Below are 22,133 nucleotides of genomic sequence, written 5' to 3'. Positions count from 1 at the left end.
TATATATGGTCCTGGAACACCTCTGAATAGGAGAGTCAGATGGCAGCCCAGTGAGCAGGAGGCAGTTGTTATTCTAACTCCAAAGTACTCCTGAAGAATTGAAGTATCCTCTAGGGGCAGGCATGTCTTTAATGTCAAGAACGCTAGGGTTTGGTTCAAGGCAGTTTAGTGCTGGAGGCCCCTTGAGGCTTAGCCTCACCTTAATTTGGGTCAGTGGTTCTCAAGGTGTGGTAGAGAGTAGGGCACACTACTGTGTGTCTGGGTCACTTAGTGTGTTGGTTATCTATTGCTGAGTAATACCAGGAGTCACCTGGTATCTTAATTATCTCAGGCTGCTATAATCAGATACCTTAGACTGGGTGGCTTAAACAACCAACATTTATTTCTTACAGTTTTAGAGGCTGGAAGTCTAAGATCAGGGTGCCGGCTTGGTTGAGTTCTGGTGAGCTCTCTCTTCTGGGTTGCAGACTGTTGGTTTCTCATTGTATCCTCACATGGCTGGAAAAAAGTGAGCTATGTCTCTGGCTTCCTTTTATAGGGCACTAATGTCATTCATGAGGACTCTGCCCTCAGGACCTAGTCAATTCCCAAAGGTCCCACCTCCAAATACCATCACTTTGGGAAGTAGATTTTAACATATGAATTTGGGAGGACACAAAAACGTTCAGTCTGGAACACCTGGTGTATTTGTTTTCTATTGCTTTGTAACAAATTACCCCAAATTTAGCAGCTTAAAACAACTTATGTTCGTTATCTCACAGTTTTGTGGGTCAGGAGTCTGGGCAGGGCTCACCCAGATCTTCTGCTTCATTTCTCACAAGGCTGCCATCAAGATATTGACTGCCTGGGTTGTGGAAGAATCCACCTCCAAGCTCATTCAGGCTGTTGGCAGGATTCACATCCTTGCGATTGTCAGGTTGAGGGTCAGGACTTTTTGCTGACAGAGGATGAAGGCTGCCTCAGCAACTAAAGGCCACTGGTAGTTCATTGGGCTCTTCCAACATGGCCACTTACGTTAGCAAGCCAGCATGGAGAGACTCTAGAGTGAGTCTTCTAGCAAGATGGAGTCTTACATAATGTAACCTAATCATAGGAGTCTCAGCTTTCAGCACTATCTTCTGATTTATTTTGGACTGTCTCACCACAGATTTTTCAAGGTAAAAGGAAAAAAGAAAAGACTAAGTAAAGGAAATGCAGCAGTGGTTTACCATTGCCTTCTACTGCTCAGTATATGGGTCCAAACCACATGTGCTCAGCTGAAGAAGAGCACTAACAGAATCGTATTGCCAAAATATAATGTAAATAACATTCCTGATGGATTTAAAGTCCACATAAAAGACAGATTCGCACTGTTAAACTTGACTGAGAACCAGAAGAACTGTGGACTCAAATAGAAATATTAGGAAAGAATATAAAAAGATAAGGCCACAGTAAAAAGGAAAGAAATTGAGATGCATAAATGAAGAAACACTGAAAATTGTTAAAGACAGGCAAAGAGGCAAAGTTAATGGTGGCAAAAGCAGGGTTAGAATCCTATATGCAGTTTTTCAATGACTATCATCACGTAGCAATAAAGAGAACTATTACAATAGTCAATGTAAGGAGATAGAACAACAAAAAAGGAAAGACAGGAGAAGATTGAGGAAATAAAAGGGAAATTTAAAGCTATATTAGAGTGGAACCTCCATCAAGGAAGCACATTATCTGATGAGGAGAAAATAAAGGGAAGGTGGAAACAGTGGTCTGAAAACCTATACAGACGAGATAAAAGGATGACATACTTTTGAAGAAGATTCTTATGAGAAAGAACCTATAATTCTAGAAAGAAAAGTGAAAGCTGCCCTGAAAATATTGGGAAGAAGTAAATCACCAGGGGTAGATGGGAAACCGATAGAATTATTTCAGGCCACAGAATCTGTCAAAATCCTAACAAGAATATGTCAACAAAATGGAAAACAATGCAATGGCTTCCAGACTGGAAACATCCAATATGCATCCCAATCTTCAAGAAAGAAGATGCCAAGGAGTGCAGTAACTATAGGACCATTGGTCTAATTTCTCATGCAAGTAAAGTGATGCCCAAAATGATGCAACCAAGGCTTCTATCTTTTGTATATGGAACAAGAAATGCTGGATATTCAAGCTGGTTTCAGAAAAGGAAAAGGCACTTGAGATTGAATTGGGAGCATTTGCTGGATGCTGGAGTTGTCCAAAGAATTTCAGGAAAAGGTTAGCCTATGCTATCTAAGGCCTTTGGCTACATGGATCATGAAATGGTATGGGTTGATTTGAAAGAAATGGTCATATTTCAGCACTTGATTGTCCTGATGTAGAACCTGTATTGTGGGTAGGAAGCTGCTGTCAAGACCGAATATGGAAAGGCAGAATGGTTTCCTCTAGGCAATGATGTCAGGGAAGGATGCATTTTATCTCCCTATTTGTCTGATCTCTATGCAGAGCATAACATACAAAAAACTGGGCTAAATCCAGAAGAAAACGGAATGAAAATTACTGGAAGAAATATCAATAACTTATGATATGCAGATGATACCATATTACTGGCAGAAAGTAACAATGATTTGAAATGACTTCTGATGAATGTAAAAGAAGAAAGTACCAAAGCAGGACTGCATTTGAACATCAAGAAGACAGACCCCCCAAAAAAACAAAAACATGACAACAGAAGAAACTACACAACTGTAACATAGACAATGAAGACATCAAAATTGTTGAAGATTTTTCTTACGTTGGGTCAGTCATCAGTTCAAATGGAGACCGCAGCCAAGAAATCAAGAGAAGACTCAGAAGGGCAGCAGTAGAATAGAGAAGATCATCAAGAATAGCAATGTGTCATTAGAGACCATGGCTAAGGTCATCCACACCCTTGTATTCCCAGTTACTGTGTAGGGATGTGCAAGTTGGATAGTGAATAAAGTTGGCAGTAAAAAATGGACTCATTTGAAATATGTTGTTGGAGGAGAGCTCTGTGGATACCCTGGATCGCCATAAAGATGAACAAGTGGGTCCTGGAGCAAATTAAGCCTGAAACATCACTGGAGGCAAAAATAACAAAACTGAAGCTGTCCTACCTCAGGGTTCTTTAGAAAAGACATAATCCTGGAAAAAATGGAAAGCAGTGGGAAAAGAGGAAGACCAAATATGAGATGGATTGACTCCATGAAAGAAGCTACAGGCATGAGTCTACAGGAGCTGAGTAGGGCTGGGGACTGGACAGCGTGGACATCACTCTTTCATAAGGTTGCCAGGAGTCGGAGCCAATTCAGTGGCACATTGTAGCACACACAATCATAGGAATTAGATTCCATCACCTTGGTCAAATTTCATTGGTTGAGAAGCAAGTCATGGGTCCCACCCATATTCGAGAGGAAGAGATTACACAAAAGTGTGAACCAGGAAGGGGGATGGGGCTGGAGGAACCATACCTGGTTTGCCTGCTATAAATGCAGGTTGCTGGGCTCACTGAATCAGAATCAAAATTTCTGGGACAGGGCCCAGGAATCTGCCTTGTAGCAACTCCCCAGATGAACAGCCCATTATGGTTGGAGATACTGAGGGAGCAGAATGGGATAGCTAGAAGCCCCACGGAGCAATCGGAACCCCGGCGTTCTTTCCTGCCAATGTTGCTGAGCTCTCCCAAGCCAGTTCTAGAGCTGCCTGGGGGGCACAGAGTGCCAGACCTTTGAAGCCCAGAACTCCGCAGCCAGCCCAGCATCTAAGGGATGGAAATGTGTCACCTGCATAGCTCATCTGTGCACGGTGAGCCACATGCTCAGTCGCCATTTAAAAATGGGGCCTGCCCCAGAACCTAGTCTCTGAATTCCATGCCCGGCATTTAAAAACCTGTACGCGAATGCCATAGCAGCTTCACTCATAATGCCCCGAACTGTAAACAACCCAAATGTCCTTCAGTGAGTAAAGCATTAAACTATAGTACTCCCATACCATAGAATCTACTCAGCAGTAAAAGAAAGAACAAACTACTGGTACACACAACTTGAACAAACAGCCAGGGCTTTATGTGGAGAACAAAAAGCCAATTCCAAGAAGCTACGTGGTATATAATTCCACTTACACAATAATTAGAAGTGACGAAAGTTAGAAATAGATTTAGTGGTTGCTAGGTGTTAGGGGTGGTGGGAGGGAGGTGGCGGGGTCCTAAAAGGGCCATGTGGGGGTCCTTTGGTGTTGCAACTGAACATTTTCTTCACTGTGGTGTTGGATACATGAAAATGTACAGGTAATGAAATTGTGTAGAACTTCATGGACAAACACACAAAAATGAGTCCAAGTAAAACTGGGAAAGCTGAATGAGACTAGTGGATTTATGAATGTCAGTACCCTATGCAGTGACAGTATAGTGGAGTTTTGCAGCATGTTTCCATCGGGGGAAACTGGGAACAGTGTACAAGGGATCTCTCTGTAGTACTTCTTACAACTGCATGTGAGTCTCCAATTATCTCAATAATAGTTTTAATTAATAAAATAGAGCCCGGACTCACCTTTCTCACTTCATCTTTATTGTTGCTCACACATCTGGAGCAGATCTTTGTTAAAAGTGGTTTTTCTTTCCTCAGAAACCCTGGGGAAGAGGTCTTGGCTTTGGTTAAGTCACTCTCCTCTTTATACAGAGATTGTTCTCCTCAGGTGACTGGCATTCTTGGGTGAAAGCTTTCACCACAGACAACTCAGAGACATGGAGTTTCATGGGGGGGTAAGTGGGACCAAGCCTCTACTAATCCCAGGGCCACAGCCTGCAGCTGCATTAAACCGAGAGCAAAAGCAAGACCCCAAAGGCAAGCCCCTGCATAGCTTTCCCATACTCCCCACTGAAAAATGAGGGTGCCGCCCCCTTGGCTTGATGGACTCACTTCTCCTGTGGCATCCTGACACCTTGTGGCTCTGAGGCTCGCAGCGTAGTCAGTTAGATCAGAAAACCATGGACTGGAAGCATTCGGTCCTGTTCATCTCTGTACCCCTAGCACAGGGGTGTCCAATAAGCCTCTGTTGAATGAATGAATGAGTGAATGAATGATTGTCAAACATGACTTTATTACTGTCCAGTTCCACTTGGGAAGGAGAGGGGCAGACAGTGCTTCTCTAAGAGAAATGTTATGTGGCTCTTCTTGTCAGGATTCATTTCTCGAGGCTGGAATTTGTGTCAGCATGATATCATTTTGCTTTTCCCCCCTCCTTTGCATCCCAGGAGTGTGTTCTGGTTGAGCAATTCTAAAAAAAAAAAAAAGAAAGAAAGAAAGAAAAAAGATTAAGAGGAATATTGGGCTAGAAGTTTGATGAAGAGAGTGTACTTATCCTTTTGGATCCTGGCAAGTTGTTTCCTTTTGCATTTAAATATTGGGAAAGGAGCTCTGTAAGGAAATTGGAGTTAAGGATTGGGGCATGTGCCCTTGCTAAGCTGGCAGCCTCACAGTTCTCCTCCGGTTCACTCTGAACCCCCACTCCTCTTCTGAGTTATCTTCCCAGGGAATTGACTCATCCAAGCTGTTTTGCAAATTCTTTGTGATTGATGGATTGAAGCTGCTCCCCATCTCAGTGTTTCTGCAAAGACAGCTCTGCTTGCAACAAATTGCTTCATAGCTTCACAATTTCAAAAGTTACACTTCACGAGTTTTTGAATAAAACGCCATTGGCCAAGTGAAGAATATCAGCAGAAATATCAAATGGTATATTGTATAGATCAGGGAGGGTTGAGTTTGGGGCCCCCAAGAATATGTGTTACAAACATCAAAGTTTAGGTCACGGGCCCAATTGGCCTGTGAGCCACCAACCTCGCCAGGTAGTTGCACCGTGTGCTTTTTTGGCCTCAGCAGGAGAGTAAGCCACTGGGGTCCCTTAGCTTGATGACCACTAACTAGGATAAGACTGAAGGTGCTGTGGGCTGTCTGGTTAGTCATGGGGGACCAGTCTCTAGCTTAAAGGGTGCTCTTATGGGGAGAATATTCTTGTTTGCCTTCTGGATTTATGTAGACAAGGAACTTAATGGAGAGTATTTTAATATTATTGTGGGGTAGTGATGATGGTAGAACCTATAGGTGAAGTGTTAGCAACCAAATTACGAGATATTCATGGTGGGCAGTTGCTGGACTGTGGACCCTCTTGGGATGGGGGACGGGAAGGGGGTGGCCTGGTGTTGTAGATCTGGAAGGAAACATTGCTGGCTGAATCAACAGTATGTCTCACACATACATGTCTAACTGGTAAAATCCTGGTGTCCAGAATAATTGGAATAGTGATTTGAGGCTCCTGCATTCTCTTTTGAAATGTTAAAGGATGAAGGATGCAAGGGAGCAGATCTGGCTGGATAATCCTGCTCTCTACTTTCTGTAAACTCCCACAGACTTTCTCTGACAGCCTAAAGAAGATCTCCCTTCACAGTCTCTCTTTCTTGATCAGCTCTGTTGTGTATATCAACTCAACCTCTCTGGCTTCCTTGGGCTGAGTCAGCTGCACCCATCTTCCACCCCATAGCTCATTCCTGGGGATGTGCACTCTGTAGGAGCATGTAGGGCTGGACCAGCAAGGGAGCATCTTTCCTCCCTGGAAGGGGCATGGTTTGGGATGTCAAACAGAAGGCGGAAAGATTGCAGTCTATATACAGTAGTACCCTCTCACCTGTGGTTTCGCTTTTCATAGTTTCAGTTACCTGCGATCAACCGTGGTCCAAAAATATTAAACGACAATTCCAGAAATAAATAATTCTTAAGTTTTAAATTGCATGCTATTCTGAGTAGCGTGATGAAATAAATCTCTCACCAGTCTGCTCCATCCTGCTCAGGATGTCACTCATCTCTGTCCAGCGTCTCCACGCTGTATAAGCTCCCTGCCACTTAGTCGCCCTCCAAGTGAGCAGATCAAAGGTCTCAGTATTGCAGTGTTTGTGCTCAAGTGACCCTTGTTTTACTTAATAGTGCCGTATTCACATGACTTTTATTACAGTTATTGTTATAATTGTTCTATTTTAATGTTAATTACTGTTGTTAATCTCTTACTGTGCCTAATTTATAAATTCAACTTTGTCATAGGTTTGTATGTATAGGAAAAAACCCATCATATAGGGTTTGGTACTGTTTGTGGTTTCAGGCATCTACTGGGGTCTGGGATCATATCCCCCATGGATAAAGGGGCATTGCTGTAATTTAAAATGTTTTGTTTTATCTCTATGACACACGTTTTGCTATATCTCAAGTGTGTATAGAGTACTGTTATGATCAACATAATAAAAATCTGTTCAGAGGGCCATTAAATTCATACAAACTTTTCATCATTTACATTTTCCTAATCAATAGGCACTAAAAGGACAACTACTATTAAGTAGGAGGTCTGTCAGATTTTTAAGTATAAAAATAGGGTTCTTATTCTTAAAAGAGACGGAGGAATCTATAGGTTGAAAATTGCTACTTTTACCTTTTTTTGGATAACTGTTTCAAGTGTGTTTTGGAGTTTTTAAAAATATTTTGAACTTTAGTTTTTTTCTGATTTAGCTTAACCATTTCCAGGTAAATTATCTCACTCTGTGGTATACTTTTAACATGAAAGGATTGATTAATCCAAATAAAATCCTTATTGGAATAGTGGCTCTCGGCAATGATTATCAATGGCTGCACAGACTAGGTGAAAGTTCATTCGGAGACTTTTTAGTGGTTGAATACAAAACTGTTTTGGATTAAGAGAGACTTAAAAGATTAACCAACAAATGCTATTTGTGGCCTTTGGATCCTGGTTTGGACAAATCCTAAAATAATTGGACAAATATAAAAATACATTTTTTGAGACAATCAGGGAAAAATGAGGCAGAGAATTAAGTGATCCTAAGAAATTGTTGTTAATTTTGTTAGATGAGGTAAATGGCATCATGGCACCTCTATGGGATCTCATCCCATAGAGATCACGCCAAAGTATTCATGGGTTGAAATGGTAGAAGATCTAGGCATTGAAATGCAATAAGAAAAAAGGTGGAGAGCAGAGATGAAATCAGAAGGTCAGAATTGTTGGTGATTGTTGAAGTTGAGAGTAGGTACTCGGGGAGCATGTTCTATTCTTTCTACTTTATCTATTTAAAAGTTTCCATAATGGTTAAAATAAAATTGAAACATGTTCTAGTCTTTGACTGATGACCTCCAAGAGATGAAGCAGAGGACATAACTAATGGAGTAGGTTTATGCCTTTCATTGATGCTTTCATTTTTCTTTCTTGGAAATACTGTATATATAGTATATAAGTGGAAATACTGTATATATAGGCTTGGACTTATAACTGAGGTGAACAGGATCCAGAGAAGGAGGTTGAAATTGCTAGTCAGATGGGTGGAATGTGGGAGGGACAGTGATAATTTAGCTGTCGAAGAGTTGTTGGGTACTATGGTCTGAATGTTTGTATCCCCCTAAAATTCACATGCTGAATTCTAATGCCCAATGTGATGGTGTGAGAAAGTGGGGCCTTTGGGAAATGATTAGGTGATGCGGGACGAGCCTTCATGAATGGGATGGGTGCTCTTATAAAAGAGACCCCACCGATGTCCCTAGACCCTTCTTCCATGTAAGGCTAAAACAAGAAGTTTGCGACCTGAAAGAGGGCCCTCACCTGACCCTGTTGGCACCCTGTTCTTGAATTTCTAGCTTCCAGAACTGTGAGCTAGAATAGAATAAGTGTAGAATAAGTGTAGGTTATTGATAAGATCCCCAGTCTGTAGTATTTTGTTACAGCACCTGGAATGGACTATACATTGGGCCATGTTTAATTTAAATGTGTTTCCCTTTTCTGCTGAACTTGAGGCCAGGAACTATGTCTTAGCTATTGACCTATCCTCAGTGCCTGCCATAATGTCTGGGTAAAGGTTGGGCACTTAGTAAATGTTGACTTGATGAATAATTAAATTTCAATCAATTGGCACCAATGTTGTATGAGCGACCTAAATAAGGCTTTAATAAATAACTAATGCAATGAGTAAGTTGATCTACACAAATCCTTAGTTTTGAAGAGAAAATGGCCACTATTAGGTGTCAGGAACATTATGCCAAATAATTACAAATTATCTTCGTTATAATTAAGCACTGGGCTGTTTTGGAGATGGAGTCACTATACTTGCTTTTCAGCCTCATGAATTCTCATTATCATCTCCTTGTTATAACAAACAAGTGTAATGCTAAAAATACTATTTTCTTAGGGACAGTATTATTGGCATGGAGACACAAGAATACTTGCAAATAAGGAGACAAAAATGGCTTCAATAAAATTACTTCCTATCAAGTGTAATAAACATGTACAGTAAGTTCTTATTAAGAGCCTTCGAGGCTGGCCACATTAATAAGGTATGGAGACAACTAAATGAGATTTTAAGTTAAAAAAAACAAACCAACAAACAACCCCCCCCAATAAAAAAAAAGAAAACCAGAGAGAATAAAGATGAATGTAAAGAAAAGAGGAAAATAGAAAATGAATAAAACAAAGAGGAACAGGTATGAAAATTGCCCTGCCATTCCGTGGCAAGAGTGAAAGTAAGTCTAATGACTTTCTCTGCTTTCAGTTTTAAAAATAAGACACATTTCGCAGACAGGAAATACAGTCCATTATCTGTCAGTGGTGTTCTATGTTGTCTTCAGGCAGCAAATATATGCCATAAAATAAACTTCAAACTCCCCAACCCCATCTTTTTAGCGGTGGCACAAATCAAGGCTGTTTTGGAAAATTGGCTCTTGACAGCTTTTCTACCCTTGCTAGAGAAATTAATTGATGAGTGTGATGTGTGCGTGCATGTGTGTGTATGCTGTGGTTCATAGATTTTTTGATGAAAGCTTCTTCTTCTTTTTTTTTTCTTTTCACATTTAACATCCCTGAAACCAAGGTGTGTGTGAGGGTTTAATTGGCAGCATCGTTCTTTTCTTTCTGGATGGCTTACGAAATAATGCTGCATATTATAGTCAGCCACATCTTAGGCTGTAAATTTGATTTATTTGGAGGCGGGGCAGGGGTGCCGAAGGAAGAAAAGGACAAAAGTAGGAGAAAAATGTGATGTTTTGTATAATGGCATAATTTAGAAAAAAAAATTTTTTTCCACTTCAACTCCTGTTACTTGATTGTATGACTATTGGGAATAAAAATGGCATCTGCTTATATTCTTTGGATGGGTCCATGAAAATTGTTAAACTCTTCCTTCTGAATTCCCTTTCTTTTTTTTCTCCTACCCCTTCTCTGCCTCTCCTATACTTATGATTTTGGCGAGGTGCAAGCTCCACATTTACAATTTTCCAAAAGGCGTACATGACTTAGATCAACTGTTAGTTTGAGAAGACTCAACCATGAAAAATCTGAGAACAGCACCAGAGCTGTAACATAAGGTGGGACTCAGAGCCCCTTAATATCTTCGAGAATTTCACTTCTGCTAAGTCCAAACACATTGATGTGTGCCCAAGATCTGCTTCTGCTTCTATTTCTCATTTCTGGTTTTCTGGGCACAGCCTCATGCTAGATACCAAGCAATTGCAAGCTTCAGTTCAGCAACTGTGAAATAAGGGGGCCTTGGGTCCTCTCCCACAGGAGGGAATTGCTTTTAACCCTTTAGAGCAATTCCTTTTGTTCCTTTCTGCAGCTGTAGGTCTTGGGAATTTGCACTTAGATGTGAGGGCATTACCTGTCATGGACTCAATTGGCAAGTCATCCATCACACAGAGGGAAATCAAGTGCAGCAGGAAACCTGGTGCTGGCGCCCACAGGTCAGGAGCCTTGAATGTTGAGTTTTTACATAGGATGATGCATCTCTTAAACTGGTTTTGATTTTGTGATACAACTGAACTCAGATGAACTGGTGAAAGACTGTGGCACTAGCTGGATCAGCAAGATGACACTGGTAGAGGTTATAGGGGAGAGAGCAAAGGTGACTATCTGCATATTGGCTGCTGACAATCGGGTAATGAGTTTGGATAATAGACAACAGAGAGAAAGCTATAGTCTCTGGCTATATCTGTCAACCACACAATGGGCAAAAATTCAGTGAAAAATATTCATCAAGTCAATGGAGCCAAATTAGTGTAGGCAAGGTTGAAGAGTTCTGGGCCTAAACTCATTGCAGACAGTAGACATTTGGTGATGTTCACTTGTGTCCTGTGCAGATGTTCTTTTATGCATCCATAAAGTTATCAGTTTCATCAGACCTAATCTTCCCTTGCCAGAAACCAAACAAAATATCACTACCCTTTTGGAGTGATTTTGTCATTGACAGAAACATAATTTCACTTATTCAGAGAGAGAAATGTTGACATTGACAAGAAGATAGTACCTTTTACCTTCAGAACTGTTTTATAGGAAACAATTTAAGCTCAAATAGCTTCTACTTCCATTTTTCTCAGTTTTATCAGCAATGATTACTCCCTTTGCTGCTTTGCCATGTCAACCCACGTCCCAAATGGATGAGACTGATCTGATCAGTTTCTAGTTTAAAATGAAGATTAAATATCCCCAGGCCAGGTCTTGGTGTTGAGGCACATTTGGGCACCTTGGGCATGGTTTAGCATCGTGGTAAGCTTAACCTTGTAGCTGTGAAGGGGTGAAGGGGCCATGAAAGCTCAATGCCGCGAGAACACCAATGCTGGGGTTCACCACCACGTTGAACAAGGTAATTGTAGGGAGAAGAGCTTTTTCAGGTCCCAAGTAAGGACGTATATGGGAATAAGGGAGAGGAATAAGTTAGGCAGGAAAGAACCAAGGAGAATATTAAGGGAATCAGCTACATGTCTGTGTCCCCAAATAGATGTGGATACCTTTGTGATCAGTGTCACACTGCCTACCTTTAAATCCCTACTCTCTCCCTTACTAGCTTTGGTGGGCTACGAACTCTCTCTGAGCCTTAGTTCCCTCATCTGTAAAATGAGGATAATAACAATTACTATTTCACTGCGGGCTTTGATGATAATGTATATAAATCATTTAGCTTAGTTCCTGTCACATAGTAAGTGCTCAATAAATGTTACACTAGCTTTTTATTCCTTCATCAATCATATCGGTGTTTCTCATCAGACTGTGAACACTTCTGGGGTGGGAATTCTATCTTATTCATCGTTTCACTCTCGCATCTTCACGTCTCAGCAACCTTACAATAGTTCTTAAGACAGTCTCTCTTCTTGCTTCCATGATATCATCCTCTCCTGTTTTGCCTCAGACCTCACTGGCTGCTCCTTTTCAGTTTCCTTAGCTTCATCTCCCTTCCCTATCAGATCTCTAAACATCAACCTCTTCCTTGGGCTTCTCCTCCCTCATTATTTATTCTCTCAACTCCAAAATTGGTATCTCCTGAGCTGCCCAGTCTCACATAGCTGGAGTTTTACTGGACGTCTCCACCTGGATGTCTCACAGACAAGTTGAATTTCAGAAACCAAGAGTTCAAAATCAAAACTATCATTGTCCTTCTTCCCTTATCAAACCATCTCAATATACGGTTCCACTACCTAATTTCTCCAGCAGAAACCCAGTAGTCACCTCCTTCTTTACTTCCTATATCTCATCTATTAGCAAGTCCTTTTGGTTCAACCTCTGAAAGATCTCAGAGCCAGCTACTTCCCTCCACCTCTGTACGATCACTCTAATCTTGGCCTCTTCGCCTCTTCCCTGGAATACTGCAACAGTCTCCTAACTGTTCTTCCTGTCGCTACCATTGTCCTCCAACAGTCCATTTTCTATGTGCAGCCAGACAAATCTTTAAAGAGATAATTGGATTACATCCCTTTTCTGATTGAAGTCTGTCATGGCTTCCTTTGCACACAGCATAAAACCCTGAGTCTCCAAAGAGCCTACGAGGCCCTGAAGGATTGGGCATTGCTTGCTTCTCAGGCATCCTGCATACCCATTTCCTATACTCATCCCTGGCCAGTCCGATGAGCCTCGTTTAAGCTTGTTTCATGCTCTGGATCTTTCCATGGATTGTTCCTGCTGCCTGGAATCCTTCTCTCCTAGTTTCGATGCCTGCCCCTCTTATTCTTCAGCGGTTGTCTTGAGTGTCACCTTCTAAAGCAGGCCACCCTTCCCGTAATACTCCTTGTCCTCCCCCTCCTTCCTATCTCCTTCACAGCACATTCCACAACTTGCAGTTTTTCATTATTTTATTTCATTGCTTGATGTCACTTTCTCCCATCAGGGCACAGGGATGACATCTGGGTCTTGCTGAGGTATCCCCAGTGCTTAGCACAGTGCCTGGCATAGAGTCAGACTCTGTAAATACCGGGTGAATGAATGACTCCAATGAAATGCTCAACAGATATACATTGAATGAATGGGCAAAGTTAGTGACATCTAAAAGTGTGTGATTCTTTTTAGAGGTGATGACTTTTTTTTTTTTTTTTTTTTTTTTTTTTACCAAGAGATAAACTGTTAAGCAAAATGGACGCAGCATAGTGTAGGGCAAAGATGGGGGACTTTGGTGCTAAAAGATCTAGCTTGAGTTGTGGCTCTGCCTCTTATTATCTGTGTCACCTTGGAAGTGTTTCTCCATCACTCCCAGCTTTTATTTTATCATCTGGAAAACGGAGATTAAACATCTTCACCTCAGAGGATGCCATGAGGAGTAAAAGAGATAATGTATGTAAATCCCCTAGCGTAGAACTAGCACAGGATAAGCACGCAATAAATGGGCGTTTATTTCTTTCTTCTACCAAATACAAAACTCGCTGGAATTTCAGGCGTCAGTGAGCTGGTGAGAAAGGTAGTTTTGGAGGAGAGAGGCCTTCTAAGCTCCCTTCCCCACTGTCACCCCGCAATCACATTGCGTTAGCACTCTCAGACCAGTGCAGGAAGCACACATTTTCCAGCAGTAGAGGTTGCCAATCATTGTGCCACATATAGGCTGGATAATTGCCTTTGCTTATCCTTCCTTGAAGTTGCAAATTTCAAATTCTTAGATCCTTCTGCTCAGAATAGGACCATATTTCTGGGTGAATCTCAGTGTCATTTTTTGTTTCCTAATTTTCTCAACTGTTTCATATACCCTCCTGACTCCCACTTCCATTAGCTGAAAAGCCTGCTTGAACAAATACCCGGAGGCCTGTAAGTATTTCAATAAGTGGCACTGTCCTATTTGTGTAAAAATCCGCTCTCTGTTCTTCATCCTGTTCTCCTGAGCAGGGAGATTGAGCTTTCCCTGGGATTCTAACTGTTTCCTCTCACTTGGCTTCTGGACCCCTTCCTTTTCCCTTTCCATCTCCTTCTTGTCCCTGTTCCTACCATCTTTCTTTCTCTTTTTTCCTCCATCCCTCTGTAGTCCCTTATCCCGACTGCCTCTCCATTTAATGCTCATTTCATCATCTTTCTCCTCTTTGGCCCTCCTTGAGTAGTATAACAGCTGGAACAGATGTTTGGGTGCCCCTTGACACATACCTGGGTCTATCTGTGATTTCAGCAGAGCTGTGGAGGACAGTTTCAGGCCCTCCTTGCTTCTCTGCCTCAGGACCTTCTCTAATACCAAGGCAGCCTAGAAGTGTGGGGGAGTTATCACCTCAGGAACAGCTCTCAAGCAATGGGGGACTGGAGCAGGGACCCCGGGTCTGGGTGACTAATTGGATTTGCATTTGAGGGTCAAGGATGGCTGCCAGGTTGTTGAGGTCAGGGAGAAACTGGGAGAGTTCCAGGGATGATGCTGTCGAGATAGAGGACACAGACAAAATATCAAGTGAGAATGAGCGACCTTAGGGCAGGGATCCTACTTTATTTGTCTTTGTATTCCCAACATTTAGCATAGTATCAACATCTGTGTTCACTTATTTCTTCATGGGCCAGCGCCTTTCAGGAAATCTGTTATGTTGGTATGGCTTCGTCAGAACGCCAGTGCCGCCACCCAGCCGCCATAATGTTATCCTGGAGATACTGACAGATTCTTCTCTTTTAATATTTGTTCCATTGTCGCATAAAACATCAGTATCAGGTTCATAAAACTGCTATTTCATTGTCATTTGTCAAGCCACTTTGGCAGTGATTTTCTTTTTGGGGGCATTAATCTTCTAGAATATCAGTATCGCGTGATATTTCAGTAAGCCTTCCTAAGTGGTTCAGCAAATGTAAATTGTTTAGCATTTATATATCAGCTATATTCTCCAGGAGCTCAACATTAGTTAATTCTCATGATACTTAGAGATAAGTGTTATTTCAAGTCATGATTTGTACATGTTTCAAGTTTATAAGTGTTCTCCATCTGCTTTTTTTTATCAGTAGCTATTTCATTTTCAACCACTAAGATTTCTATTTAATTTTTTGTTTGCTGCACTCTTCCTGGACTGGGAACACATGAGGACTTTCATTAGATGAGCAACTGCAACTTGAATAGCTTATGGCTCAGAGCTGATCTCAAATGTCCTGTGTCCTGGCCATGTTCCTTAGAGTAAGAGATTGATTACAGGGAAATAGAGCGACAGGTGATAAACTAGGAAGTCGTTTCAGGAACAGCAGGGTAGTCCTGGGTTCTGACTGTTCCTACCCTTGGGAGAAGGTCCATCAGGCTTCACACAGACACCGACGCCCTTACCTTCCCCACCTCCACCCTAGCTCCTTGAATGGAGGAAGTGTGAACATTAGCCCAGGAGGGAGTACCAGTGTGCTCCCTACGAGGTGCTTGACTGAGTAATGAAAGACACACCAATGAGGACACCTGGGTGCAGCATGTGCTCCCGCCTCAGCCACAGGAAGCCTTGGCTGCCCCTTTGAGAGTCTGCACTCCGGGAGGCTGGGAGACAGCTGAATGCTGCCAGAGAAAGCTGTGCACCATCCAGGATGAGGCATAATATCAGAGACCACCAACGTTAGGTCAATCCAAGTATAGAACAAGGAGGCCTGCCTTCCCCCTGCTGGCCCCAGGCTGTGGCTATGGCTGACATGGGCACTTCCGGCATTTGGACCAGAAGTGATGTGAACGTCAGTAATGAGGGATGACGAGGCCGCTCCATCCTAGTACCATAAAGAAATCCCTTGTACCCAGACACTTTCCAGGGATGGTGAAGTTTGAGGGGTGAACCTTGAATTTAAGTCAATATTTACCACCAAAGAAAGTCTTGACTCAGGAAAGACCAACTTATACCGAAGGATTAAACGTTTTCCACTGTCAGCAGAAATGGAAGCCCAAGAGCTCAGCGGAGATTGGTTATAGATTAATTTTTTTAAATCCATTTTTTGCAGGTTTTATAGACTCTCATGTCTATCAAACATTCTGTCCATTATTACACTATTATCCCATTCAACAAAGAAGGAAATTGAGGCTTAGAGATGTTAAATAACCTTCTGGAAGGCAACCAACTAGTAAAGGGGGTACTATTTTCCAAGCCATGTCTATCTGACCCCAGGTCTATCTGATTTTTCTTCTTACCCTTTTCCCTAAAGAATTATTAGTGCTTGCTGCACTTTCCCACCAAAGTGCTCTTAAGAGGCAGAGGTGCACAGACGCATCGCCCTCTCGTGGTGGGGTGTGGATGTGGGAGGGCAGGGGCTAGTTAGAGGTGAAATCACACACTGTGAGCAACTTGGAGTTTCTTTGAGTCTCATTTTTTTTCCAAAATCATAATTGAAATGAAGAACTCATACATTTTATGTCCTGCTACTTATATGTTTTCTCTACTTTTGAAACGTTTTAAATCATGTAACATTTAGAAAAATGAATTTTCTCAGATAAGCGGTAGTTATCCTCTGGTTCCAAGTATAAATCAGCAAACCTTGGTGAACCCTCCAGCATACATACATCTCAATTTGAGAACCAGTGGGTTGTCTCCGACAGGTATAAGTTGGGGAGACAAAATATGGATTCATGCGATTAAAGAAGGCGAAAGCAAGAGAGAAAACATTTGTACCACTGGGTAAGAAAACAAAGGAATAGAGATAAAGTGTGTGTTTTTCTGTGTGTGTGTGTGTATGTGTGACAGAGGGAGAGAGAATGTTGATGAGTCGGCCCAGAAGCTTAGAACAGAGTGTTAATGGAGGCTAGTGTTTTTGTGCTCTGGGCTTGCGTGGCTGATTAACTCTGCAGGTTGGAGCAGGACGTGAGTGGGATGAGAGTTGTTTGATCATCATGTGGGTCTTCCACAGCCAGGGACCCCTCTCCTGGCCATGTCTGTGAAGTGAGTGGGTCTCTGATGGGCTTGGTGAGAGTACCTTTCCTCAGCATATGTGGAGCTAGAGAGAGAATGCCCCAGTGGGTGGGACCTCGGCCCTGTCAGCAGGTATACTCTGGTCTCTAGAAATGCTCTCCTGTTGCTCCTCCCTGTCTCTGGGGATACGTTTTTCCTCCTCAAGTAGCTCTCTGATTCGTAACTTGTTTTCCAGATGGGAGTGTCCTGGATATTGGACATGGCTATTCCCATTGTTGGAAATATTCTATTTATTGTAAGTTGATAAATGAGCATCCTGGTTTAGCAACCCATCTTCTGTGAATTTTCTTAGCAAACATCTGTTCCCAGAGCCAGCACACACTTGCGTGAACAGAAGAAGTCAGATTTTGTATCTGCAAAGCTGAGGTGCATCTCTTTGGACCCATGATAGAACCTGCAGGCATAAAGAAAGGATCTCTCTCTGAGGCTGGGTGTCAGCATTTGGCCTACGAGTTTCACCTACGCCTTCAAAGCCATCTTTCTGTAGGAGCTCAATCATGTGCTTGGGAGTTATAAACGCACTTATACAAATATTCAGACTCTTTAATAAGCAGAGGAATGCAAATAGACAGATGACATGGCACTCTTAGCAAATTGGCAAAGTTATAATAATACCCAGTAATAACCATAATAATACTTCAAAGGGTGTAGAGAAAACTGCCCTTTTATACTGCTGGTGAGAGGATAAATTGGTGCAGTTTTTCACTTTTTTTTCTTACCTAATAAAATATTTTAAAATACCCATGCCCCTCGATTTGCCAATTTTCTATCCAGGGATGTATCCCAAGGATAATTACAGTATTGCTTGTGACAGTGAAAAACCATACATCTCCTCACATACATGCCCTGCAGTAGGTTGCGGTTCATATACATGAGGCTACAGCAAGGTCACTGAAATGATCATGAAGCAGTAAGTTCACAGACATTGAAAGATGTCCTTAATCTAGTTGAGTGAAAATATACTGGTCAATGTATATACATATAGTCTAATCCCATTTTGAATACCTGAGAATATATGTAGGTGTGTATGCGTGTATATATACATATATATGTTTGTATATATGTACATATGCCCATTAACGCTGGCTGTCTCTGAGAAGTGGATGGTGACTGCTTCCACCAGAAATCCAACTGGTCCCTTACCCTTGGTGAGACATCAGAAGACCCGTTGGTGTTAGTCCATTTAGAATTCCTAACTTTGCCCACCATCCATGTGTGTGTGGTCCCCTGTTCCTGATTTTTTAGACTTGGCCAGGCTGGCTTCTGGCTGCTGGTTCCAACTGATGCCTGCTATGTGATCCTGGTTATTCCACTTCTGCCCCACCAATCCGAAGCCCCTCACACCACTGGGGTTTGATTCTTCACTAGTCCATGACTGTCTCCTTTGGTTTCCTGGCCGGGGTTGTTCTTTGCTAAGCTGGTGCCTTTGGGACTCCACTTTTTTGTCCCTCTCCTGGTTCTCTCAGCCACACATATGCCCATTTGGCCAGCTTGCTGCTGTGGTTTCTTAGCCACCTGCAGCGAGGCCATGCCATCTGTTTGGCTTTTGCTCATCCCCGATGTGTTTCTTTCATCTCCTGTACACTCTCCAGCCCCGCCCCCCCCCCCCATGCCTTTGACTGCCCACATGGCAGGACCTGTCACTCATTCCTGGAGAACGTCCAGGGCAGTGGGGTTGAGTGGCAGAGAGTTCGCCTTCCATGTGGGAGGACTGGCTGAGATCCAGGTGGCTTTGCCACTGACCCGGCCCTGCCATTCTCTATTAAGCATGCCTGGTGCTTGGGATGGGTGACATTGTCTTTCCATGGAGAATTGGGCTTAACCTGTGCATGGAAAATGGCTTCACTGATGGGTAGAACAACGTTTAGAAAAAACAGTCTCAGAAATCAGGAATGATTTAGTGCTGTACTTTGAAAGCATTACCCAAACGCTTTTTCTCTTTCTCATTTAAAATCTCTACTCTTTGTCCAGGCAGCCCTGAGACATTATTGGAAAAAAGGTGCCAGAACCACTGATAGTCTCTGGTTTGAACCTGAGTTTGCTGGTTCTGTTACTTATTATGTGATTGTTTGGGGCAACTTTCAGTTTCCTTACTTCATAAAAGGAGGGTTAGTGGTAATCTTAGTAGTGGTAGTAATAATAATAATTACTTATTGTATATTTACTATAAGCCAGCTACTATGTTAACCCTTTATTTTAATCCTCCTAACAACAATATGATAGGTACCATTAATTTCCCTTTTCATAGGTTGGGAAAAGAAAATTTTAAAGAGCTTAGCTATCCGAGTTCAGACAGCTTGTAGGGCATAGAGCCAGCATTTGAATCCAATCAGCCAATTACAAGCCGACTCCAGTCCACACTCTTTGCCTCTCCTATGAACCAGTGTAGGGGAAGTATTAGGTTGGTGCAAAACTAATTGTGGCTTTTGCAATTATTTTTAACGTTTTAAACCGCAATTGCTTTCGCACCAACCTAATACCTCGTTGCATGCTAGCACATACTAAGTGCTCACAAATTGTCCCCTCCTAGGGGCAGCCCAGGACTTGACAACTCAAACCCAGGATGGGGGTTAGCTTTATGTGTCTGTCTCATCTCTGAGGCTGTAGGCTGAATCTTTCATTCCCTATGTGACAATGAGCAATGAACTTCCAATTTATGATCGCCCACTCTCTTTATGGAGCCTCTGTTCCTATATCCCATCAATCACTGTCACTTTGAATTTTTTCAGTGTCTTACAAAATCAACCTCTGTTGACCTTTCAGTTGGTTTAAAGCTCCTGCAATGAAGATCTATATCTGTGTTGTCTCCCTGAAATGGCCATCGCACCACACAGAATCGTCAACAATAAACCCTCAACAACAACAGCCAGGGCAACAGCAATTACATTAGTCATCACTATGATTAATATGTTCCCAGATCCCACCACACAGGCACCCACTGTGGGTGCACTAAATGCTGAGCCCAGGGGTCTCAAACTCAAAGTCCTGCCAGGTCAGCAGCTTAAATGAGGAAGTAGGCCAGGTGGATGGCAATGAACCCAGAGTCTGTGGCTTCGCCAAAGAGGAGACTGCTACTTAGCTCTGGTGGACTGCTGCCGTGCTGGACTACAGACTCACTTTTGTCAGATCTTAGCATTTCTCAAGAGAGATTGTAAATAGGGATTTCTGTGTGCGGTTTCCCAATGCGAAAATGTTGGCAGATAATTCATATTAGAAAGGAGTCCTCATCTGTGTGCTGCATACCATTGGTTTTACATTCTCTGACTTGGAATCCTTTTAGGTCACTGAGTGAACCCTACACAATAACAGTTTAAGCCATGATCCTGGGAAAGGGGATATAATCAAAGGTTTATGTATCGGAGGTTGCTAAAGAACCATTGTATGGCCATTGCCACTTTAAGAGGCAGCCTGGGACTCCAAAGGGCTCACCTGTGTGGCTTCCATGCCAATTGCAGGATTCCATCCTGGTTTCCTCATTGTTGTTTGTTTGGCTTTAACGTTTCTTCTCTTCTGCTCTCTTCTGGTCTGATCTGCTACCAACTGAGCACAGTTCTGTTGCTGCACAATGAAGCTCTGCCAGAGGTGAGGCTTTCCCCAGCTAGGCTCCATGAGCCCCCAGAACTTCAATTCGTGATGCCTGTGCTGCTTCTGCCGACGGGGCCAATTTCACCATCTACTCCACTAAGAGTCTTTGAGGTAGAAACCCATGTATGGATGCGAGCCATGGAATGAAGTCTCTTATATGTCTTCACTGGCCACAGGACACAAAAAACCCTGAGGAATGATCTCACCCAGTGCTTCTGGGCCCCCAAAAGGACATCCACAGTCATCACTAGGTGTAGCCTGACCTCGTGGCTATAGCAATTCGCACCATGCTCTTAGCCGAGGAGTTCCGAATGGCTGGTTAGTGGGAGTGTGGGCATGGATGATTCTTGACTCGTCTGGGTGCCTCACCTGGGACTGACGGGAGCTTTGACCATAGAGCCTATGGCAGTGGATGTGCTCAAAGGGAGAGGCAAGGATGTGTTCTGATGGGAGAGAAGTCCTGCTAGAAGCCTGTGGGATCAGGGGCAGTTAGGATTCTGGTCCATTGATAGGTTGAAATAGGTGCATCAGGACCAAAGCTGTGAATAACCAGAGGGTATTTGAGGCCTATTTTTATGTCAGTGTAAAGGGCCTGGGCCAGGACAACTTTAACATTCTTTGGTCTGTTAGAGTTGATTATATCATTTTGGTTCCTTTTCTGTCAGCGGCAAACTATGTATTGAAGTGTTCTGTCTGAAGACCACTTACACCTTCTCAACATCTTCATTATTTTGCCTGGTGTCTGGATCTCTTACAAGTATTGACCAGTACTGCTGTTAGCAAAACAAAAACATGTTCGTTGATACCCATGGGACACACACTTTCCAGAAAAAGACAGAACCGCTATACATATTGTGTTTACATCTGAGGACTTCTAACAGATAAAGATCCTTCTTCTTCCTGGCAAAGCCGTGGGAGTCACTCGAAGCTGCTGGCCATAGGCACGCGGCACGAGCAGCAGGTCATTGGCAGAGGCAGCGTCCTGTGACGTGCGGTCAGCCCTGCTGGGCGGCTTCCCCATCGATCGTGTCTCGCTCCGAGGGTCTGAGAAGCTATGAGGGACAGCGTCTGGGCTTGCAGAGCCTTCAGGCTCCAGGTTTGCATTCACCACAGCCGACAGTTTTCATTTTCGACAAGTTAAACAGTCTTCGTGGTGTATTGGTGATTCATCCAATTCATTTATGCAAGGCATTAGCACAAGTTTGTGTAGAACAAGTTCACAACATCGATTTTGTAGAAATGAGGTAAGAGAAATGCCGGGACCTCAGATGAGTGGATGTCCTTAGGGCCAGCACAACTGCTGATCCTGGGCTCAGGAGGGGAACGGTTTGGAACTACACTGAGTGGGACCTGGGCTTTCACTTCTTTTCCAAGGGCAATAGATGATAGCTGACTGTGGGC

The 22,133-nt window shown here is 42.8% G+C and overlaps 1 pseudogene; it reads right to left on the bottom strand.

The window, feature by feature from the left end:
• Window positions 1–21,753, bottom strand: part of LOC117025580 (40S ribosomal protein SA-like) — a 42,916-nt pseudogene extending 21,163 nt beyond the window's left edge.
• Between the last annotated feature and the right edge of the window lie 380 nt (window positions 21,754–22,133).

Source organism: Rhinolophus ferrumequinum, chromosome 8, assembly GCF_004115265.2.
Source record: "Rhinolophus ferrumequinum isolate MPI-CBG mRhiFer1 chromosome 8, mRhiFer1_v1.p, whole genome shotgun sequence".
In the NCBI taxonomy this organism is placed as follows: domain Eukaryota; kingdom Metazoa; phylum Chordata; class Mammalia; order Chiroptera; family Rhinolophidae; genus Rhinolophus; species Rhinolophus ferrumequinum.
The sequence above is the reverse complement of the archived record's forward strand: the minus strand, read 5'-3'. Positions and strand labels throughout refer to the sequence as shown.